Source organism: Bombina bombina, chromosome 5, assembly GCF_027579735.1.
Source record: "Bombina bombina isolate aBomBom1 chromosome 5, aBomBom1.pri, whole genome shotgun sequence".
NCBI lineage: Eukaryota > Metazoa > Chordata > Amphibia > Anura > Bombinatoridae > Bombina > Bombina bombina.
The window spans coordinates 930,980,738-931,003,604 of record NC_069503.1 but is presented as its reverse complement, the minus strand read 5'-3'; the positions used below and the strand labels follow the sequence as shown (position 1 = coordinate 931,003,604).

Sequence of the window (22,867 nt, the reverse complement as noted above, 5' to 3'; positions counted from 1 at the left end):
CAAATAATATATATATTTTCTTTGCAATTTAAATATATGTCAATATTATTGTGTGAGATGTCTATCCCCAATCTTATTTGAACAGTGCAAGTACTGAAGTATATATTTAAATACGCTATAACTATGTGGACTCTAGTGGTAGAATGTGCACCTACACTTTCTTGTTTTTTTTCAATTAATCATTGTTGGTCACCTTGGTAGCACTTCCACAATGTGTGTGCTAGGTTGCAAATAGTCTTTTTGTGGTGTGCTTAACCAAAAAAACCCTTTGTTGTATGTATGTATGTATATATATATTATATATATATAGATATAGTTCTTCTGAGTGTATACTTTCTAGCAATACAGTCGTGACTGTCAGCAAGAACGTGAGTGCACTGCCAGAGTAGGCACTTGACACAACCAGAAAAGGCACAAATAACCCATGATCATGAGAGGCACAAGAATTACAAGACAGGACCAAGAGAGGCACAAAGGAAACAGGACTAGAGAGGCACAAGGAAGGCATAGCCGAGAAACGAACAGGATTACTGGCTGCCACAAGAGGCATAAAGAGTGAGGGCATGACCAGGAGTGGAAAAGGTCACATCTATGAAATGCATGTAAATGCCAAAGTACAAAGCTAGGATATGCATAGGGAGAGACATGGCTTGGAGAAACAGTGCTCAGCCATCATAGAATGCCCACGGGATGCCATAAGCAAGAGAGGCACAGGGAATCAGATAAGAGCTACACAGGGCGCATAGCGTGGCTACTGAAAAGGAGGTGCCCTCCCAGGAGGTGGAGGAGGGGACCAAGTTGCAGAGGGTGGCTCGGATGATAGGAGGAGATCTAGTTGGTAGGAGGAGGATCCTGGGATAAACAAGACTGACTCTCCTACTGGATGAAAGAATATGGCGGTTCTGGATCAGCTCACCCTTGGAAAACCCCGGGTAGCGATGCCCAGCCTGCAGTGACTGGTAAGGCGGAGATGGCGTTCACGCATTAGGAACTTGGCTAGCGGAATGTAGTTTGTCCACTCCTCCCTGAATGTGCTGGGCGGTTTGCTGGTCCCGGGCAGGGTTGGAGCTGTGCTACCCGGGAGCTGGGGCACATGGAGGGGCGGCGGCTGTAGCTGTGTGAAAAAGACACTGTGGGAGACTGACTTCATGGGTGAATGATTGAGAGGCTGCGTGGAGCTGAATTGCGCCTGTGTCATTGTGCATGTGGCGGACTTTATCCTCTCTGTGCTTATCACTGCTTCAGAGCAGTTTCTTGTTATTCTTAATTTGTGCCACCTGGTTGTCATATTCTAGAGAATGTCTGTTCTTAAAAGCTGTATAAAAAGAATGTGCTGTGCACAAAGGAGGCTGTGCTTTTGTCTTATATGTGCTGCTCATTCTGCTTTTGAGAGTGTACATTGGAGATGTTAGTTTTAAGGTATCTGTATTAGAGATGTTGTGTATTCTAGCCGCCTTATTAAATCTACCTGCATCTTATTACTTCTGACATGGTGTAAGTTGTGCATTAGAGCAGTATGTATTTATTATACTTCCTCAATGGTTTGCATGTGTTGTGCCACAGCCTTAGGGTGTCCTAATTCCAGTCTTCAGGATCCGTTAACTCAGGCGTAGTGAATCTGGCACAAGTGACCAAGGTGGCAGTCACAGCAGATAGCTGGCACTTTGCCTCATGGGTACCATTGTAGTATTTAATGCTTTTTATTTTCTTATGAATACATGCTGTATATCAGCAATTTAGCTTGAATAGTTCTATTTCATGATTTTATTTTTGAAGAATAACTTTCATGTCTGTTTTTTTTTCGGTACTATGGGCACTTGACATCAGTATTTTAGATTATCTCCACTATTGCTACAAACTCTCAAAAAGTTTTGCCATGCTTCCACTAACTAGCTAGATTGTTAGAATTATTTGACAACCGATTAGATAACCAACAGTATTAAGAAGCAGTTGATCATATTACCTGTGATCTACTTCTTACATACTGAAAATGTGACCTGTTACAGGGTCTTGAGGACAACCAATTGTGAAGCTCTGACTGTTGCATCTTTACTTTTTATGGTGTATGTTGTGGTTTTATTGTACAGGCTGTGTCTTACTTTTTGTTTACAGTGTTAATAGGTTTAGTTTTGTGAGAACTGCTTTGGTAGTGTAGGGGGGTGGGTTGGGAATGGGGTGCACTGAGGTGTGATATTATTTTAGGGCGGGGGGGGGGTGCACAAATCCATTCTTAATTCTTTGAGTTAATTTATATCAAAGATCAACAAATATACATGTTTAAAATATATTCTTTGATGGAAACAATGTAAATTACTTTTTTATTGATATTGAAAGTACAAAATCCTGTTTATGCACAATTGCAAATGTTTGCATAACACTAATTTCCATTAAAAAGAAATAAATAATATATATATCTTGCAATTTAAGGTCACAAACAGGCAAGGACCTGAAGAATGTATTCCTCTGTCTCTCGTTGAACCTAATTTTATCTGTGTGTTTAAGAAATTTCTGATGATTTTATTATAGGTATGCCTGGTTATATCTAATGCAGGTAAAGGATTTTTCAGAACTTCTACAGGTGTCTGGTTCCTTACATCCAACCTGCCCCTTGCACAATATACCCCCCCCTCTTTACTGTTAGAGGGTGGTACCTCTAATACGATGCCTTACTGCCCACCCCATGATAGCCTTTCTGTGATGGCCCTTTATTGTAGCCACTACAGAGTTTCAGGAACCTCTGTGTGAGACATTGAACAATATTTCAGCATTATTTTTTACTGAGCACACTATCTTGACAATAAGGCTGTGAAAATAAATGCATATGCAATACCTGAACTGTAGGGTCGTTTTTGTTATGCATACTGACAAGTCCTCTCAAAAATATGCCAAGTATCCCATTTTTTTCTTCTGTTGGTCATTTTTACAGAGCACCAGAACTGCTAATCAGCCATGCTGTAAGTTGGTCACTTTTGGATCTATAGAAGCATCAGTTTCTTTACAACTTCATAAGCAAGGGTATAAGTTATTATTAAGCACATTTACTTTTTAAGTCTAATTTGTAATGTTGTGGTAAATTATTTCCCCAGGGAAATAAATGGCTATTCATTTGTCAAGTGCCAAGAGCCCATTACTGACAACTCATCTGCTTAGTGCATTTGAGCTAGAACATTGTCTCCCACAATATTCATAAAATGGTTTTTATCTCCACTTCCTCCTTCTAGAACTAGATACTGTGCTTTAATTAATTAAACTTTACAATCCATTAAAACAAAACACTTGCTCAGAGAGCCTAAGCTGCTTGTGTCATCTGGTAATGACTCAGTTTGTTAATTGCTGACATGATACTGGCACTCTGAGCAGCTGCAGTATTTAAAATGCTGGTGCACTGAGAATATCTAGCTATATTTCACATGCACGTGCAGAGAATAATGTTAACACTAAAACAGTGATGACTTTTACTAGAAGCACTTCTACCAATTCATGTCTATTGCAAATATGTTTTTATGCACATAAGTAATTCATGTACGTGCATTTTAAATTTTTATCGGAATGTCCCTTTTAAATCAGAGATGAAGTAGCCGTGTCACTGGGCTATTGGATACCACAAAATGCAGGTGTATATTTATGCATGTGCTCCAGTTTGAAAGGTATAATTACTTTCTCTCAAAGAGAAAAAGTTTTTGTATGAAAATTACCCTTACAAAATTAGGTCAGTGGTTTAACAATGTCATTGCTCTGCTTTGTCAGATGTATTAGTAAATTAATGCAAGACTAATTAATGCAGTTTTTGGAATGTGGTTTAGCTTGATTTCAGAGTATTCCCAAAATAGACCCAATGCAGTAGTATGTCTCTTTTTTAATTAAAAAAGCACTTTTGAATGTTCTAATGCTTGTGACAAGTAAGGAAGATATATTTGCATTCTCTGACATGGCACAGTTGCAGGCCTGCTTAGTGATAGGCATTAGGGTTGTCCAATGGCAGTGTGGGATAGAGTGGGCAAGCAACCTCACTGACCTCTCAGGGAAGGAAGGATTCCAAGCAAGATTTGATTTCTGGATAAAATAGTCGATTTGCATAATCAAAAAATGCAGGATAAAAAGACAATGCAATAGCACTAAGGCCCCGATGATTGAAAGTGCTACGAGGCAGCAAAATATTCTAAAGGATCCGCCCCTATGTCTAGCGAGCCTGTCGAAATATTCCAAGGTCCAGAGATAGCAGCATTGCCGAGAGCCGTTTACTATACCAGCCATTGGTCGGTGATGCTGGCTATAGATAACACCCAGCATCACTGCCCATATTGGCAATGTATAGCAAACAATCCTTAGCAATATAACTGCTGTGCCTAACCGCTACTCCTAAAACCCCAAAACCGAAGTACCCCACGATCGCAAACTAACACTACACTAATAAAGATCTAAACTTCCACATACCCTCCGCAAGTATCTATCCTTTTAACCCCTATACTGCCACATACCTACCGCAAGGTTCTAAACTATTAACCCCTATACTGCCACAGACCAACAGCAAGTACTAAACTATTAACCCTTATACCACCACATACCCCAAACGCATACTAACCAAAATCAGCCAATAGCAAGAACGTTTTTAAATTCTAATCATCCAATAGAAAAGGACTGCATGAAGATGAAGGCTCATAGAAGAGAGCTGAAGAAAATAAGAAGCGGAGGTGGTAAAAAAGAGGCTGCCAAAGTCCGCCTCCACAAAGATGGGTGCCAAGAGCCAGGATGAAGAGGGCCCGACGTGGAAGACTATTGCGGAATGAAGGCGGTGGAAGAGGACACTGAAGTCCGCCACTGCTACCGCAAAGATGGCCCCCGGCACCAGGAACCGGGACCCAACCCAACGTTGGATCAAGAGGAACTGGATTTCCCAACGGTGAGTACAACTTTTGGGGTTAGGGCTTTTTTTTATTTTTATAAATAGCCATTTTATTTTATTTTAACCTTTTTAGGGCTATTGTAATTTATTTTAGTGTTAGGGTTTAAGTTTTTTGTTTTGGGTAGGTTTTTTATTTTATGGTGGCATATAGATTAGTGTTAGCTATAATGGTGTGTTTTTTTGGATACTTATTTTTATTTTTTGTAACTTAGTTTTTTATTTTATTGTAACTTAGGGGGATTAGTTTAAAGGGGGGTCAGATGTTATTGTAGTTATAGTTTGCGTTGGGAGGTGGCGGTTTAGGCCTTCATCTCTTAACCACCCCCATACCTGTATGGGGGTTAATTATTTGATTTATTGAGGGTTACTATTTATTAGGCCTTAATCTCCTAACCACCCCCATACCTCTATGGGGGTTGATTAAGTGGTTAGGTTAGGGCAGCTTAGGGGTTAATAATAATGCATTTATCTAAAAAATGTAAAATATCATGCATTTTTATTTCTTATGCATGATGAATAGTCTTTAAAGGGACATTAAACCAAAAAAAAATAAAAATGATTTCATGGTTTAGAAATACCATGCAATTTTAAACAACTTTCTAATTCACTTCTATTATCTAATTTGTTTCATTCTCTTGCTATCTTTTGCTGAAAAGCATATCTAGATAGGCTCAGTAGCTGCTGATTAGTCGCTGCACATAGATGCCTCGTGTGATTGGCTCACCAATGTGCATTTCTATTTATTCAACAAAGGATATCTAAAGAATGAAGCAAATTAGATAATAGAAGAAAATTTGAATGTAGTTTAAAATTGTATTCTCTATCTGAATCATGAAATATTTTTTTTTGGTGTTTAATGTCCCTTTTACCTATTGTATATAAACTAATATGTATTTATTTGTTCTTGTGTTTTTTGATTGTAAACCTAAATGTATATTCATGTTACAAAAGGCATTAATTATGTAATACTATTGTCTTTTATAACATAAATATCTATATTAAAAATATATTTATATTTAAAATAATAAACCCATTAAGTAAGAATATCTACCTTTTTAATTTTATAGATCCAATAGTTAAACTAATATGCATTATTCTTGACCATGCATTTTCTTTCAAACATTTTGTAGATATAATGTAGTCAGGCCTTGAATTAATATGCATAATGGTTTATGTATTGTATGTACATTAAAATGTGTTTATTAGTGATAGTATAGATAATGTATGTGTATATATATATATATATATATATATATATATACACACCTACACACACACACACACACACACACGATTACCCAAAAACTTTACCTGCCCGTGCGTATCTTTATGTAGTGTGTATATATCTTGTAAAAAAAACAAAGAATTGTTAATATAATCTCACAAAACATTGCCAGTAAATTGGATAAATATCTAACGCAAAACTGTGCATCATTTTAAAAAAAAATAAACAAAAAAAACTCAGCTGTTACTGTGCTCATAAAAAAATAAGTGCATCTTCACAGGGCCAGACTGAGACCAAAAACAGGCCTAAGAATTTTAAGGAAGAACAGCACCCTATTATTTACCATGCACTTAAAATTAATACATATATATATATATATATATATATATATACACATACACATACGCATACACACACATATATATATATATACACACACACACATATATGTGTGTCTATCTGTATGTATATGTTAATATGTGTGTGTGTATTATATATCTATGTATTTATATGTGTATGTCACTTGGATGACAATTCTTAATCTACTTCATTAATATAATCTATGTCCATAAACCATTATCAGTTTGTCAAATTTATATAGCATAGAAGCATGATGTTTGCCTTACCGCGCAGATAACCTTTGGGTCGGGAAGTAGCAGCTGACAAGAAGATTGAGAGCCATGCTGAAAAGAGGAGGTTGTTTGTATGCTTTTGACAGAACCTCCCCTTTCTTCCCTCCTTTCCCTGTGTGCGAGTGTGAAGGGCAGTTTGACTGCTTTATTATGTTTTTTTTTTTTTTTTTTTTTTTTTTTACTGCTACTGATGTCCCAATTAGGAATATGTCAGGTTGCAGGTCCGGGCTGGTAAGTTAAAATTTTTACTTGCCCACAAGGAATTTAGGTCGCATTTGGCGACCGGACCAGTCTATTCATATGCCCTGTGTGTATGTATGTATACATATTTACGTTATAGTAGTCGGTAGCATTAATTTTTATTTTTACATAACAGAAATGCAGTTATGTAGAACTATAATTGTAATTATACTGTCTTTAATATTAAACACAACAAGCAACATTTAATTACATTTTAATTTATAATTTATATGCAAACATTTAACCAATATGCATTCTACATAACAATGCATCATTTAAATATTGAATATTTATGTGTATGGCCTTCACTTCTACTGTTAGTTTTAGGGTATGACAGTTTAGGGGTCAATGTTTAAATTATACATAATCATGTGAAATGCATATTATTTAAAAATAATTGTATATATCTGTAGAGTAAAAAGTATTTAATTATGCTTTTCTATTATTTGAAACATAAATATATATTTCAATGATATATTTATGTTTGAAATAATAGCAAGCAACCATTAAATACATTTTTAAGATCTACAATCCTTTTAAATAAACTACATTGTACATGACAATGCATATTTTGTCAAGGAGATGTGGTAAACACTGGAGGGCTGGGAAAACCTTGCCGTCCTAGCCACGCTCCTAGAACTCAGCGCCAGACTGGAATTGAGCCCCGGTCAGCTGCTTTTTAAAAGGGGTGCTGATCGAGTAGGGTGCACGGGATCAAGTAGCCCTTTTATTATGTTGTCAGCAATTTGATGAGGCACCTAGGGATATCACTTGTTTGTCGATGCTTCCTTCTGGGAGGAATGGGTACCAGAATTGAAGTGTCTACCATTCCTCCCAGAAGGTAGCACCACCAAACAAGTGGTATCACTAGGTGCCTCAAATTGCCCACAACATACTAAAAGGCCTGTTGATGCTTTGAATATCGAGGCCTTAGCCTGAACTTCAAATGAGTAGTAAGATTTTCAAAATTTCAAGTTATGTCTATTTCCACTCCTCCTGTAATATGTGACAGTCATCAGCCAATCGCAAATGCATATACCTATATTCTGTGAGTTCTTGCACATGCTTAGTAGGAGGTTACTTAAAAATTTTAAATATAAAAAGACTGTGCACATTTTGTTAAAGGAAGTAAATTGGAACGTTATTTAAAATTGCATGCTCTATCTGAATCATGACATTTTAATTTTGACTTGTGTCCCTTTAACGCTTGTGATGCCTTAAGTCCTTGCTTTCAATGAAGACTTTGGAATATAAGCAACATTTAACTTTGGATAAGCAAACAACATAAGTAATTTTTAGAACTGCTGGTCTTCCTTTAAAAGGGCATAAAAGTGTAATAATAGCAAAAGACTCTAATGTAAGCATTTTTGTATTGCACTGTTGCTTGCAGAATAATTTAAACCAGGGGTAGGCAGAATTTTGTAAGGTCTACCTCTAATTTTATTCCAAGTGACATGGTCACCTAACTAAAAAAAAAAAAAAAACACCAGTCAATGGCTGAAATTGTATTTGTGCCTCAAATAGGACCTGCTGGCTGAAAATGGGATTTTTGCCACAAATAATACAGCTTTAAAAATCAGCCGCATTCTCTTTAATAATAAATACAGCCACACTCTTTACTTACTGCAAGAGCTCTCTTTACTTCACGGTGGGACCATAAAGCAACCTTATCTGTGTACCGTGCCTGTGTATGAATTAGTAGTCTAACAATCAAGACAGCTCGAGTCTAGGGCTAGTGGAGTAGTCAAGCCTGGAACACAAGGGGAAACCCACAGCTCAGGTACAACAATGACAATGAACTATCCTCAGCCAATCGTAGACAGACCCATTCTACAAAGTAATTTTATTGGCTGGATGCTATGTCAGGTTGATTAGGGGGCAGGTCCTGTTGGCTGCTCTCCACCCAACTGCTACTAGCTGAAGATTACTGCAAATAGTTGTGGCAGGACCTGCAGGCTCTCTACCGCATTATACAGCAACCAAAGACTGGTATAGCAGCAACAGCACTAACCTGCACAATTTGGTGACAACAAATTCTGGGGACAGAAAGCTGCAGCAACTAGCACAAAGTATAGCTAATATTAGTGTGTCAGAGAAAGTATCAGAGAGCAGCATCAAAGCCTGGTGCAGAGTAAGTAAAAGAACCTGAGGGGGAGTAACAGACCCTGGAGAGAAACAACACCAGACCATTCACCCAGGAGAGCCTGGTGACAAGTAACGGGGGACAGAACTAGAAAGTAGCAGCAGAATATCAGACAGAGCAGGACCTGGAACTGCCAAACCCAGGGATACCGAGCAGCATCTCAGCCTGGCGCATGAAGAGTCTGTACTATGGACTGACCGCTCTTGAGACAAAAAGTAGGAGAGTTTGGGACAGGCAGTAACCAAAGCTGGGGCAGCGAGTTCAGCTACAGCCGCGACACGCATGCTGAAGTACACATACCGCCGTCATAGACTTATGCGGACTTTTGAAATCGGCTATAAGAGAAACATTTCTCATACATCTATGGTGGCGAGGCTCTTCACTCAGAATCTAGATGTGTGAGGAATGTTTCTCTTATTATGTAAACTTTTGAAATCTTCCAGGCGGTCACCTTAAAATTCACTTGCGGTCCACTGGTAGACCGCGATCTACCTCTTGCCTACCCCTGCTTTAAACCCTGCAATGGTGTGAAACACACAGGTCTAGGTTTCAAGTTAAGCGGAACTGAGCACACGGGCCATACTTTGTGCTCAATCTCACGCACACACTATCAGGTTTTGAAAGTTGTTGTTAAATTGCATTTTTAACGTAACAATACATAAACAGAGCGTGTATTACACGTTGTCTGTTAAAGAGGTAAAGTTTGAGATTAAGCAATACAACCTAGCATGTCTCCATATGACCCTAATCTAGTTACTAAGTTTTTTTTTTTTTTTTTACATTACTTAAATATTTTCTAATAAAAATTATATCTAAAAATCCCTACCGCTTAGACGACTCCTCCTCCCATGCCCTACTCCCGCCTTCAGCGGTCCCTGTGTCTTTCAATTGCGCGTTCTTGCTGCAGTCTCTAACTGTGCATGCGCTAATCGGCAATGCTGCAAACCACTGCGCATGTGGCTAATGGGTGATCATTGTTTCCAAATGAGTACGGAAGTGCGCGTGTTTTCGCATTTTCTGATTATTTCAATAGCGCATGCGCTTACTACTAAAGGGGCGAATGACGTGAAGTGACGGCCGCCTAACAACCGACATTTCAAATGGATTACTCAAAAATGTGACCCACCGGTAAAAAAACCCCTGAAAAACGGGTTGAATTTGTGGACGTTCAGGAATTAATTTTGAAAGGTAATAACTTGATTAATGCAGACTAATATTAGAATTGATGAATAAAAGTTATGTTTATTTAACACACTTAATGCTATACCGTATAGACATTATGGTAACTTAACCTTCACTTTAAGTTTTGATGCACACACCATAAAAATACCCCCCCCTATATTTAGATATTTTGAAAACAAGGTATTAACTGTTATTGATTGCTATTGTGCATTCAAAAATATGGAAGGTGTCCAACAAAGAACTTAACCAAAATCTCAGCTACTTGAGTGGAATTTTGTGTTCCACCAGGTTAGTGCTCAAGTGTTAGCTGACAATCTGCTCTATTAATCCTTAACCCTTTCCGGTCCTTTAAATACAGGGAGTGCAGAATTATTAGGCAAATGAGTATTTTGACCACATCATCCTCTTTATGCATGTTGTCTTACTCCAAGCTGTATAGGCTCGAAAGCCTACTACCAATTAAGCATATTAGGTGATGTGCATCTCTGTAATGAGAAGGGGTGTGGTCTAATGACATCAACACCCTATATCAGGTGTGCATAATTATTAGGCAACTTCCTTTCCTTTGGCAAAATGGGTCAAAAGAAGGGCTTGACAGGTAAAAAATAGTGAGATATCTTGCAGAGGGATGAGAGGGATGCAGCACTCTTAAAATTGCAAAGCTTCTGAAGCGTGATCATCGAACAATCAAGCGTTTCATTCAAAATAGTCAACAGGGTCGCAAGAAGCGTGTGGAAAAACCAAGGCGCAAAATAACTGCCCATGAACTGAGAAAAGTCAAGCGTGCAGCTGCCAAGATGCCACTTGCCACCAGTTTGGCCATATTTCAGAGCTGCAACATCACTGGAGTGCCCAAAAGCACAAGGTGTGCAATACTCAGAGACATGGCCAAGGTAAGAAAGGCTGAAAGACGACCACCACTGAACAAGACACACAAGCTGAAACGTCAAGACTGGGCCAAGAAATATCTCAAGACTGATTTTTCTAAGGTTTTATGGACTGATGAAATGAGAGTGAGTCTTGATGGGCCAGATGGATGGGCCCGTGGCTGAATTGGTAAAGGGCAGAGAGCTCCAGTCCGACTCAGACGCCAGCAAGGTGGAGGTGGAGTACTGGTTTGGGCTGGTATCATCAAAGATGAGCTTGTGGGGCCTTTTCGGGTTGAGGATGGAGTCAAGCTCAACTCCCAGTCCTACTGCCAGTTTCTGGAAGACACCTTCTTCAAGCAGTGGTACAGGAAGAAGTCTGCATCCTTCAAGAAAAACATGATTTTCATGCAGGACAATGCTCCATCACACGCGTCCAACTACTCCACAGCGTGGCTGGCAAGAAAGGGTATAAAAGAAGAAAATCTAATGACATGGCCTCCTTGTTCACCTGATCTGAACCCCATTGAGAACCTGTGGTCCATCATCAAATGTGACATTTACAAGGAGGGAAAACAGTACACCTCTCTGAACAGTGTCTGGGAGGCTGTGGTTGCTGCTGCACGCAATGTTGATGGTGAACAGATCAAAACACTGACAGAATCCATGGATGGCAGGCTTTTGAGTGTCCTTGCAAAGAAAGGTGGCTATATTGGTCACTGATTTGTTTTTGTTTTGTTTTTGAATGTCAGAAATGTATATTTGTGAATGTTGAGATGTTATATTGGTTTCACTGGTAAAAATAAATAATTGAAATGGGTATATATTTGTTTTTTGTTAAGTTGCCTAATAATTATGCACAGTAATAGTCACCTGCACACACAGATATCCCCCTAAAATAGCTATAACTAAAAACAAACTAAAAACTACTTCCAAAACTATTCAGCTTTGATATTAATGAGTTTTTTGGGTTCATTGAGAACATGGTTGTTGTTCAATAATAAAATTAATCCTCAAAAATACAACTTGCCTAATAATTCTGCACTGCCTGTATTTAATTGGTGCGGCCAGCAGGTCTTAATTTTTGAGCCAATATTTTTTAATTACACAGCTAAATAGCAAGTCACTGCTAGATGTCGCTATTTAGCTGTGAAATTTAAAAGCGTCAAAGTCGGAATATATCTGCCATTTGAGCGGATATATTCCGACAAAGGACTGCAAAGGGTTAATATTGTAATGCTAAGTATATAACTGCATACACAATATGAATTAATCATGTAGTCATGTGACACCAGCTCAAAAATGCAAGTGATATGGAGTGTGCTCCAGTGATTCTAACGCTCTATACCGTTTGCGTTCCACTTGTAGTGTGGCACACAGTCAGCTCCTGGGTGCATTGCTGAGCCTCAGATAATCACAGGCTGGAGAGACATTCATAAGCTGCATATGTGTATAGTTGACAATCATCATCCTTGTTCAGTACTAGTGAGGAAGTGCTTTGTGCCCTGTAAAGGAGTTAAACAACTACATATCTGCAAACAATTGTGAAAATGTTTAAATACATTTAAAGGGACAGGAAACCCCAAAATTTTCTTTCATGATTTTGATAGAACATACAATTTTAAACAAATTTCCAATTTACGTCCATTATAAGATTTGCTTTTGTTTTTTTGTTATCCTTTGCTGAAGGAACATCATTGCACTACTGGCAGCAAGATGAACACATCTAGACAAATGTATGCAGGCACCAATTAACAGCAGCTCCCACTAGTGTAGGATATGTGCATAGAAGTGAATATAAAAGTGTTAAAATTACATGCTCTATTTGAATCATTCAAGTTTAATTTTGGCTTTCCTATCCCTTTAATTTGATGGGAAATTTTAAAATCAAATGTCTTTAAAAGTTGTATCCCACATCATTTACTTTATACGATTAATTATTTACTAACTTAGATATGAAACCCAAACATTTTCTTTTGTGATTCAGACAGAGCATATCATTTTAAAAATGTTTCCTATGTACTGTTTTGGTTTCATGTCCCTTTAACTTGGTTCATTAAAGGGACACTCGGGTTAAATTAAATTTTCATGATTCAGATACAGCATGTAATTTTAAACAACTTGTCAATTTACTTCCATTAAAAAAAATGTGCACAATCTTTTTATATTTACACTTTTTGAGTCACCAGCTCCTACAGAGCATGTGCAAGAATTCACTGACTATACGTATATGCATTTGTGATTGGCTGATTGCTATCACATGGTACAGGGGGACTGGAAATAGAGATAACTGAAATTTATTAGAAAAAAATCTACTACTCATTTGAAATTCAGAGTAAATGCTATTGTATTGTCTTGTTATCTTGCATTTGTTGATTATGCAAATCTACTGTGTTTACTGGTCCTTTAAGAGGAATGTAGTGCATTGTGTCAAAGAGCCTTTCAGCAGTTTCTAGCAGAGAAGAGGTTAATGGTTCCTCAGTGAGGTCTAACTTTATAAAGCAATTAGATGACACTTGTTTTATGTAAACTATTTTTGTTGCCATACTTACTAGTGTAGTATTGGTCCATAGAAAGGTATAAAGTTTTTGGAACATTCTCTCTGTGCTGTTAGTAATGTTCCAAGCCACTGTTCAGCATGAATAGCAATCATGAATAAACCGCTGCTTTAGTGCCCCGTATTGTTAGTGGCATATTCATAATCTCCAGCACACTGAAATCCATCAAACTGGTATTATCCACACTATGAAACCACAGAGATCTGGGCTAGCTATACAATATGTTTCTTTAATCATTTTATTTGACTAGCAATAGAGAACGAAGTGTCTTATTTGCCCGTGAGTCTTACATATTGTATAAATCCTGCAGTTGTGAATTAAATCTTTAATATAACAAGACTCAATTAGAGCAAAAAAATAAATAAAAATTCTAATTTGCATTCGAGCAGTAACTATTTAAATGTCTGTGATAGTGATCTGTTGTGCTTTGCAGTGGTATGGTACAAAAAAAGACGGCAGCTGCTTTCATTGTGCATGTGATGTGGCCTCTGGTGCAATTTAATTATGCAGTTTGCACTGCAACTGTTTCCAAAACCTGTGCCCTGGGCTCGCCGCCCATCTGAGAGCAAATAAGTTGTAGGAACATAATTTTCACTTCGCCACCTCAAATTGAGAAGGAATGGATTTAAATTTTGAGCAATCAAATAACAAGAAAATATTTCTGTTTTTGATCACAAACTGATCCCCCCCCCCATCCATACACTAATTTCATTGCTTAAAGGGACACTGAACCCAGTTTTTTTCTTTTGTAATTCAGAAAGAGCATGCAATTTTAAGCAACATTCTAATTTACTCCTATTATCAATTTTCCTTCGTTCTATTGCTATCTTTATTTGAAAAAGAAGGCATCTAAGCTTTTTTTGGTTTCAGTACTCTGGACAGCACATTTTTATTGGTGGATGAATTTATCCACCAATCAGCAAGGACAACCCAGGTTGTTTACCAAAAATGGCCCGGCATCTAAATTTACATTCTTGCATTTCAAATAAAGATACCAAGAGAATGAAGAAAATTTGATAATAGGAGTAAATTAGAAAGTTGCTTAAAATTTCATGCTCAATCTGAATCACGAAAGAAAATGTTTGGGTACAGTGTCCCTTTAAGGTTTGGGCAATCAGATCTGGAATGTAAAACTGCAGGTAATAGGTCTTTTATAGGTTAAATGCTGTTTTCTTTTAATGCGTATAAGATCTGAACTATAACATTCACTTTTACTGCTCAAGCAATAGCTAAATCTTAGGAGGTAGAGAGATTTTTGGAGCCAGAGAAAATAAACCTAAAAACGCTGAAGATTTATGATGAATATATAATAATTCAATTCTACCGAAGGGTCCAAATATGCACACTGTATCTATACTAATACTAAGGATTATCCGTGGCTCACGCATTTTTTTTATGGCTCCTTATTTTATTTTTTTGATTACTAAAGCGATTTGTTTACTAATAAAAAAAATAAATAAAAATTAAATAGTTAATTTTGAAAAAACTTTTTTTTATTTTAAATAACAGATTTTTTTTTTGTATGTTATTTATCGCACTGAATCCTTATCCATAAGATGAGAAGCATATTTTGAAAAGGCGAGTTAGCTGTCATTCTCGTCAATGGTTTTAGAGGCAGTGACCCATAATGCCTTGCTCTGTAGCTGTGGGACACAATTGTGTGAACTAGTGTAGTGACTGATCACTATGTGATTTTTCTGCATCTATACTCATTTCAGCTGACTTGGGGTTGGGCAGAGTAAGTGATGTTTTCTAGTGGGCTCATGAAAATTGATAGTATTATTTTTTTGACACTTCTTTCACACAAGTTCATTGCAGATAAATATCAGGTAGTGGATCTGCTTTTAACCTCTTCAGGACTGTGAATTTCAGAGAAAAACTTGCCCAAAGTACCAAGTAATTTATAGCATTTTTGCTAATACTCCCATTTAAACAGAAATAAAACCTTTTTTATTTTTAACCTATCAAATGCAAGACTATGGGCATATTTATCAAGCTCCGTATGGAGCATGAGGCCCCTTGTTTCTAAAGACCGCTGCTCCATAACTTGTCTGCCTGCTCTGGGGCGGCGGACGGAAATCAACCCGATTGCATCTGCAGGGGGCGGCATTGCATCAGCAGTTCACAAGAACTGCTGGTGCAATGATAAATGCCGACAGCGTATGCTGTTGGCATTTATCGTTGTGCAGCGGACATGATACGCTACTTCGTATCATGTCCGCCCGCACATTGATAAATATACCCCTCTGTATATATGCATGTATTTAACAATCCAAGGTATTGATCTAGGCCCATTTTAGTAAATTTCATGCCGCCATTTTGCTGCCAAATGCGATCATATAAAAAAAAAAGTTAAATTTACTTTACAAACTTTGTGCTTCTAACTGACATTTTTTACGTACTGCTTGTGAAGTCATAACACATGGTTATAAAAGCTTCTCTGGGTCTCCTTTGTTCAGAAATAGCAGACATGCTTGGATTTACCATTGATTTTTGGTAATTAGAAAGCCGCTAATTGCAGGTGCACACCACATTACTATTCCTGGCAGTGAAGGGGGTAGCTTGTAAGGTTAATTTTCGCTGTAGTGTAGAGATTACCCTCCCACCTGGCAGCTCCCATGCTCTGACCCCTCACCCCCCTTGTCACCAACATCTTAGGTACTGGCAGACAATCTGCAGGTTTAGGGCATTTTTTATTTATTTCCCACTGTAGGGATCCCTCCCTGATCCCTGCCAAACAGCTCTCTAACCCTCCACCATCTCTCTAGAAGCTGCCATCTTATCTATTGGCAGCTGTCTGCCAAAACTTAGTTTATATTCATTTATATATAGGGTTGCCCCGATACCATTTTTTTAAGACCGAGTACAAGTACCGATACTTGTTTTAAAATACTCGCCGCATGCATGAGCCAAAAAAGTTTGGATGTAGGTACTGCGTCAACAGAGTACGCTGGGAAAAGTACTCTGTGACGTCCAAATGGCTTAAAGGGATATGAAAACCAAATATCTTTTTCTTTCATGATTCAGATAGAGCATGCAATTTGAAGCAACTTTCTAATTTATTCCTATTCTCAATTTTCCTTCATTCTCTTGGTATCTTTATTTGAAAAAAACAGGAATGTATCTTTAGGGCTGGCCCATTTTTGGTTCAGCACCCTGGGTAGCGCTTAGCCACCAAATGGTAAGTGCTACCCAGGTGCTGACCCAAAAATGGGCCAGCTTCTAAGCTTACAACCCTGCTTTTCAAATAAAGATTCAAAGATAACCAAGAAAAATTGATAATAGGAGTAATTTAGAAAGTTGCTAAAACTTGCATGCTCTAGTCTATCTGAACCATGAAATTAAAAAAAATGGGTTTCATATCCCTTTTAAGGGGTTAAATCCAGGGTGTATTTTTAGTATATATATTTTTTTTTACCACAGCTCTTGAATATTTGTTTGTAATTTATTTATAAATTTGTAAAATGTTCAATCTTACAATGCAGGGCTGGTTAAAAACGAGATTCCTTTGTAGAAAGTTTATGTAAGTACATGGCAAATACTGGAAGCCAGGTAACCACTGATAATAGATTTCTATTTCTGACTATATATATATATATATATATATATATATATATATATATATATATATATATATATATATTTACTACTGTGTAGAATGTTGCATTCCACCATTTGTGGGAAGCGGGGGAAACTAAGGAAAAATTGGAGGAAAATAAGGAAATCAAATAATGAAAGTCCATTGCAAAGTTTGTTTTTTATTTATTTTTAAAACACATTCATCCTTATGTGTTAAACCCATAACCCCCACTGCCCTAGAACTACTGTAATGCATTGACAGATATACATGAGCTCCGGAAGGGAGCCAGCAATCACTATGTAGAATGTTGCATTTCATCATTTCTAGGGCAGTGGAAAACAACACAGGAAAAAATGGAGGAAAATAGGGAAATCAATTTTTTTTTTTTTTTTTAAACATGTTTCACACTTGGGGGGCGATTTATCATGTGTCTGGCGGACATGATCTGCTGTAGCGATCATGTCTGCCAGACATCGATAAATGCCGACAGCATGATAAATCGGCCCCTTAGTACTTAAAGTGATTGCAAAGTTAAATGATTATCTCAACAATATTTGTAATAAAAAAGTAAATAATGGGCACTTTCATTCATCAAAATCATTGTAAACGCTAAATTATATAAATAATTACCCTTTCATTTTGTTATACGTTTCGCCGTTTCTCCAACTGCAAAGAATAATCTACTTCTGTTTAAAATGACAATTCACGCTTTGGCCAATTGTAATGCGCCCCCATTGGCATCAAAACCAGTGGAGTTTTTAACTTGCTGGACGCCAAAGGAGACGTGATGCGATTGGCTACAGCATAATTTGTCATTTTTCACAGAAATAGACTATGCGTTGCTGGCGGAGGAACGGGTTAAATGTGTAACAAAATGAAAGGATAATATTTATATAATTTAGCGTTTACAATGATTTTGATGAATTAAAGTGCCCATCATTTATTATTTTATTACAAATATTGTTTATATAGTCGTTTATCTTTACAATCACTTTGCAGTAAAAAAAAAATTCTGCTTGTGACCTATAATTTTTTTTTTTTTTTTTTTAAGGGCATTGTATCTTCACTAAATTCCAAAAGTGCAGACACACTATACAGTGGGAAATTAGTGTCCCACTCTAACTTATTTCGCTCATCTTAAGTCACAGCAGAGGCTCCTTGATTTCTGCCTTGTGCATTCTTCATTGCACTGTTGCCTGCATTTATGCTATGTTCACATTGTGTGAATATGCCCTGCAACCAACCCCCCCTCCCCCTGGTAGCATAGCAGCAGAAAATGGACAGTGGGAAAGCAAATGCTATTACGTAAATGAAACTTATATACAATATGTGCACTGTGCGCATGCACTGTTAAATTATTGAATGTCCTGCTGCCGACTGCAACAGGAATTAAATTAATCAGGCGGCTGGCGGAGGGCAGCATTGCAGCAAACAAGTGACAATGGGGAAAGTTAATAAAATTTGGTACAATATGTACACTTTTTGTTGTCTTGCTATAGAAAATCAGCCAAGTCTAACTTTTTTTTTTTAAAAAAACAATCTTGTTTGCTACATTTGTTTTTCAATATCCAAATTCCATGCACCACTTGTTATCAAATAAAGCCAATAAGCAGACTGTATAAAAAGCTGATTTTTATTATTTATTTTTTTAATCTTTTTTTTTTTTTTTTAAGAATGTAAGATTTTTTTTTTTTTTCTAAATAAAATGCTTTTTGAGGAAAAAACTTATCTAAGGATCGTTTCTATTTAATATAATTATACTCTAAATGTTACTCCTCTTGAAATTTAGATTTTTTTTTACGTATACTGTCCCTTTTATGCTGTAAGCGGCCCCTTCTGCATTCGGCTCATCACAAATTATATTAATGCACGTGCCTATAGTTTACTAATAAGGGAGAAATGTTACTAGTCCCACTCACTTTTGGATTCTAACAACTGTTTGGGGGGATATTGAAGATAAACATGACAATCATGGTCTCCTACTGCTACTTGTTTATAACTTTATAGCCATTTACATACAGATTTTAAAGTTACTTTGCACATCTGCTTGAAATTGAATGTTTCCTTCTCCAAACAGCCTTTAAAGGGACAGTATACACTCATTTTCATATAACTGCATGTAATAGACACTACTATAAAGAATAAGATATAAAAATCCAGTATAAAACTGTTTAGAAACTTACTTAGAAGCTCTCAGTTTAGCTCTGTTGAAAAAGTAGCTGGAAAGCCCACTGCAAGTGGGAAATAAGACACTCCCCCCTCCCCCTTCTTTTGCATATGAAAAGACCCTTTACACAAACAGAAGCAAGCTGGAGAAGGTAGCTGACTGTATTCAAATAAAACTTTGGGGCTTGGTTAGGAGTCTGAAAATCAGAGCAATGTTATTTAAAAATAAGCAAAACTATACATTTTTAAAAAAAACAAAAAACTTTATGGGCTATATAAATAGATCATCTACTAAACATTTATGCAAAGAAAAAATGAGTGTATAATGTCCCTTTAAGCAGCACAGCTTCTTAATTTGCGTCATATCTTCCCACCTTATATTGTTACTGTAATGAAATGATTTGCATTAGAAACCAGCGTTATCCTAACATGATAGGCAATACTTTATTGCTTTAGCGTGCAGGTTTATTTCTTGTAAGTTGCTAGTACACGTGTGTGTTTTTTTTTTTTTTTTTTAACTTTGAGTAAACCTTTGGTAATAATATCACAAAATGCCTGTCAGCTCTTGAGTAAATGAGTGCAACGAGGGTGTGAACAGGGGCCAAAACAACTCTACTGGGCTCTCCCAGCTTACTGTTGCTTTAATGTAAAAGGCTTTCTTTTGACTTTGCCTGCCTGCTGCTGAAATGTTAAATAATTCTAGGTATAGTTTCAGTTGCTGGCATACTGTTTAAGCAATGACTGCAAGGCAGATGTGAGATCTGACGTACCTCTCCGTCGTGCCATACCTAGTACAAATGCTTCTATTAATTGTCAGTTACTGCCAGTAAATTCAGGAGATAGATCTGTAAAGAGGCTAAGCAAATTAGTTGATCTTTTGTAGAAAACAAGATTTTAAAGAACTTGTAGTCTGATATCCTAATTATTAATAATAATATTTGTAGTACAACAACAGATTCTACATTGTTATACAGGAGCAACATCTAAACAGGGAAGTCAGACTGGGGCAGAATGATTACAGGATCTTGGCAAATTCAATCACGTTTTTGCTGATTATTTTGTGCAAGTAGTTTTATTATATAGGTAAGTCACAAAGCATGAGCACGAGAAATAGGTTTTAGCTAAAAAGCCACAAACAAAGTCATCAAAGTGCTATGGAATTCGATAAACTCAAAGTGAAACTAACACAACATTATCACTTTTTACTATTATTTTAATTACTGAGCATTATAAAGTGTTTTTTAGCATTTTGTTTTAAATTAATATTCTTTTTATATATCTATCTTTATTTGAGTGAGGATGAAACCTCTAGAGCTGACTTTTTTTCTTCTTTCTCCTAAGTGGATACAAACTGTATATGGCAGATAAGTACAAGTTATGCCCTCAGTGGTGGTTGAAAAGTATCTCCGTATAAAAACAGGTCCAAATAACAACAAAAGTTATACCTTTTGGATTTCATCAAGCAAGAGAGAATGTTTCATGGAAAGAAGTTAACCCCCCTCCTGGAGAAGATTTAAATATAGTAACAGCCTTGCACAGGCACATATATTTTTATTAGTTAATCTTTGTCATTATCTGTGGTGTTTGATATGTAAAAATTACTTTACTACCTTTTGTGATTGTGAACCCAGTCTGGACACTCGGGTAAACTCCCAGATTTCTGTACACAAATGGTACCCTAGTAGTTTTTGCTCAGTTAAATAGTATTGCTTAATACACTACTCTATTGACTATTATTCCTGACTTTTTTTTAATCTTTTTTTTTTTTGTGCTAAAAAAATAAAATATTGTAAAATAAATATATACACTGTATATGTATATACTGTGTGTGTGTGTGTGTGTGTGTGTGTATATCTATATCTATCTATATATATATATATATATATATATATATATATATATATATATATATATATCCCTAGAATGTCTGCAAACATGTGTCCTGGCCTGTTTGTAAAGGATTTTGAACTTATTATCTCTCCCCTACTTCCCCTTGTTCAGCAATCCATTTGTACTCATACCATACAGATCGATAGCAGTTACTGATGGCTGGGGCTCATATTAACATCATTACATGATAGAAAATGCTGTTTCCATGCATGCGCTAGAGCAGTGTTTCCCAAACCCAGTCCTCAGGACCCTTACTCAGGCCAGATCTTCATTATATCTTAACTAGAGCACAGGTGAAATAATCAGCTGATGGGTGAGCTGACTGTTTCACCTGTGCCTTAGTTAAAGTGATGGTCAATTTTACACTATTACTCATTACAATTCCAATCCACATGTATTTTTAAGGTAAATCGCATATATAAACTGTACCTAATGTTATTTCTAAATATATAAAAATTAAATACTTATTTTATGTTCTTACTCTGTACTATCATTGCTCCTCCCCATGAATAACTTCCTTGAATTTGCTTCCTCCCGGCGACAGATCTACCCGCCCCTCCCCACGTCACTGCCCTGGCATTACAGACTTCATTAAGCTGTACACGCATGCGTTAGAAATCTGTATTCAATATCTTGAAAATGTTCATGTGCAAAAATCGCGGTGAGACAGAGATTAGGATGCGATTACGGAGCTAGGGCATGCGCAGAAATGAATAAGAGTGTTTTTACTTAGAGATGATTCCCCGAGTGGCCTGTACTGTAATTGGATAATAAAAACACGTGACGGAAGTAAAAACAATGGCGGACGATCGACGGGAGGAGGATGGATATTAGGAAGGTATCAAAATAATATAAGATAGCGCACAAAATAGAATTTAAATGGCGAAATGATGAATGAAAGTCACATTATTTTGGTAGTTACATTCTGATCGCAAGATGTAGTTAGTCATACTTGACCATCACTTTAAGATATAATGAATATCTGGCCTGAGTAAGGGTCCTGAGGACTGGGTTTAAGAAACACTGCGCTAGAGCCACCATCCCCACAATTCTGTTTGAGCAATGCTAGGGGCTCTTTCTCATTGCCAATATGCTATGCAAATGCTATGTCAACAATGAGTATGTCAGACCCATAAATGTGAGGGGTCAAAATTGTTTTGTATCCCCTCTTGCCCTTCATGATAGATTAGCATCAGGCTTATTATCCTAGCTGAAAAGGCACTGTGTCTGGCCAGCTTCCAAGATAATTTCATAACATTGACAAATACCTTGAAGCATTGGTCTTTTTGGGGGGTTATTTTGCTTCTAAAGAAGCCTTTATCGCCTTTCTCACTGTATATAAAAGAAATAAAAATGCCTTTAGCACCTTTAGGGGTGTAAAATGGTTTTGGGATGAAAGAGCTAAAATAAACTGGGTGAGCATGTTTTATCTCAAGATTTCAACAGTATAATCGGCATCGTGTTTCTCCTATTACCAGTGCT

At 36.9% G+C, this 22,867-nt stretch overlaps 1 protein-coding gene across 2 annotated transcripts in view; it reads left to right on the top strand.

Annotated features, from left to right (window-relative positions):
* The first annotated feature begins 845 nt into the window (after nt 1–845).
* Nucleotides 846–22,867, top strand: part of NCOA2 (nuclear receptor coactivator 2) — an 884,149-nt gene continuing 862,127 nt past the window's right edge. For both annotated transcript variants that reach the window (XM_053715109.1, XM_053715110.1), the window contains exon 1: nt 846–959. The gene's annotated coding sequence lies outside the window, so the exon portion shown is untranslated. The remainder of the gene's footprint in view (nt 960–22,867) is intronic.